Source organism: Cebus imitator, unplaced genomic scaffold (genome assembly GCF_001604975.1).
Source record: "Cebus imitator isolate Cc_AM_T3 unplaced genomic scaffold, Cebus_imitator-1.0 Scaffold3, whole genome shotgun sequence".
Taxonomy (NCBI): Eukaryota; Metazoa; Chordata; class Mammalia; order Primates; family Cebidae; genus Cebus; species Cebus imitator.
In genome coordinates this window covers 5,465,156-5,467,797 of record NW_016107318.1, presented here as the reverse complement: position 1 = coordinate 5,467,797, position 2,642 = coordinate 5,465,156, and positions in this window count along the sequence as shown.

Below are 2,642 nucleotides of genomic sequence, written 5' to 3'. Positions count from 1 at the left end.
TGGTTTGGGTGATAAATTATATGGCCACCTTAAAATCACCCTACAGATGAGGCTACCCAGTGAAATGGAGGCCAAATCACAGAGTCATTTACATCATGTTAAGAAGTTGACTTAGGGGGTACATGTGCAGGTTTGTTACATGGGCATATTATGTGATATTTATACACATTTTTACAATATTTTCAACTCATAATGAACTTATCTAGACATAACCTCATCATAAGTTGAGGAGTATACTGAGTATGTGTAGCTTTCATACCATTATAAAGTCAGAAGTCAAAACATCAAAAGTTGGGGATCATTTGCACTAGATTTACTACTAGTAAAGGGGAGGTGACTTTAGGTAATAAACTTGAAAATTAATGGTTTTGTACGTATTTTAATGTATGATGGGGGAGAAACAGTTAGCACATTCAACACATGACTTTATAAATATTATTGCCCTGGATAAACTAAAATATGTATTTCTCTGGTGATGAATCCTACCTAAGCCCATGAATTTTAAACCCAGTGCTCCAGCATGAATATTCCAAACCCTGAACAACTGAAACTTCTCTCACAACTTTGGGAGGTTGAGAAAGCACATGATATGTGTTGGTCATATGGATTCTCCTATATTGAATGTCTGTGGGTATCAACGTATTCTTTCCAGCAATACATCAAATATCACTTTCAGTGGTATAAGACTATGGCAACAATATGAAAGAACTATGAAAATGGCTGAAATCTAAGATGCACTATTATGGGAGACTGGGGTGCAGTCAAAGGGCTCAAGGCCAGGGATTTCCATGAGAATCTCACCACTTTACTCTCCCGCTTAAAGCTCTTCACTCTGGTTTCTCGTTGGACTTCAGGAATTAATTTTGAAAGAAGAAACTCTAATAAGAAAATTATTTTAGTAATTCAGATAAAAGGCAGTTAAAAACCAAACTGAAAAAGTGGTGAGCTGGAGGGAAGAGACATTTTTGAAATGTATTTAAAAGCTAAAATCAACAGGTCTTAATGATTGAGCAGAGATGGGAAAGAGAAAGTAAATAGTCGAGCTTGAGTCCTACATCTCTGACTGAAGCAACTGGATAGAGACTGGATCCACCAACCAAGCCTGTACTGTAGCCCAGGACTGTAGAGGAAGCATATTTAAAGTGAAAGTCAACAAATTCATCAGCTCTCCAGCCACCATGTGACCACATAGAAATAGGAGGGAGATGAATTTTCCAGAAAAGAGCATCATATTTAGATTTAGAAGAACTTGGCTCAAATTTTAGTTTTGTTAGTTGCTTCTTCTGGGAAATGTGTATAATATATTAGAAGGTTGTCGTGAGAATTAAATGAGAGGCTATGTGTGAAAGCACTTTGTAAATTGTAAAGTGTCAGTTGTTATTTTGAAGTAAATAAGCAGAAGTGATAATGAATTCTAAGAGTTTAGAGATTATAAGGCTCAAAGGCACACTTAAGGAGGCAGACCACATGGTCTATTTTAGCATGCTGTACTTGAACTACCTCCCACAGATAAGAATTTATTCTGTTTTTTAAAACTCCTAGAGTAAGCAACCTTATTAACCCATTTTAGAGTTTTTAAACCCTATTTAACAGTACTTAACCTAATTTTATTATTCTCTAACTCCTTTGGTCCTATATCCATGGTTCCCTTACATTCTTGAAAACCCTTCATGAGGGCTTTCAATCTTTTCTTCAGTAGACTAAATGATACTTTATCTTTTAAACTATCTATAAGCTATTGCATGCATGTGTTTCTCAGAGTGGCCAGATTAAAGTAATAACAACTTCTCATCCCCTTAAATCCTTTTTTGAAAAGAGCAGGCTATAAATAATGAAGGCTTATTACATGCTGTTTTTTTCAAACCGGAACATCAAGCTTTGCCACTTACAATTTATATGAGCTTAGATGAGTGACAAGACATCCAAGCTTTAGTTTTCTTATCAGAAGTCAATTCAGTGATGGCTGTTCTCTTCAGTGTACAGGCAAGGGATGGGACTGAGGTAATAATGGAGTGCTAAAGAGGAACTATGAGGGCTAGAAAGTCAAGAGGGGGAGTAAAACTGAAAGCACTTTGCAAACTGTAAATACCTATACCATGCAAAATCTCTTTATCATGCATTATCTTATTTGACCTTCTTTACAGCCCCATGAGGCATTTGCATATAATGGCATCATTTCAGATTTGGGGAAAAGCAGATAATGAAAAGGTCAAGCCATGTGCTCAAGATCTTGTAGCCAATCAGTGATGATGCCAAATCCTCCCAGATCTGCTGACTTTTACTCCATTCACTCATCATTAAACATGGGGTTTTTTGGTTTTTGTTTGTTTGTTTGTTTGTTTGTTTGTTTGTTTTTGAGACAGAGTCTCAATCTGAGCCAGAGTTTCACTCTGAGCCAGGCTGGAGTGCAGTGGCACCATCTCGGCTGACTGCAACCTTTGCCTCCCAGGTCCAAGCTATTCTCCTGCCTCAGCCTCCCAAGTAGCTGGAACTACAGGAACGTGCCACCATGCCCAGCTAATTTTTTTGTATTTTTATTAGAGACGGGGTTTCACCATGTTGGCCAAAATGTTCTCTACCTCTTGACCTCGTGACCTACCCACCTCGGCCTCTCAAACATGTTCTTTTGAGCTCTTATTATA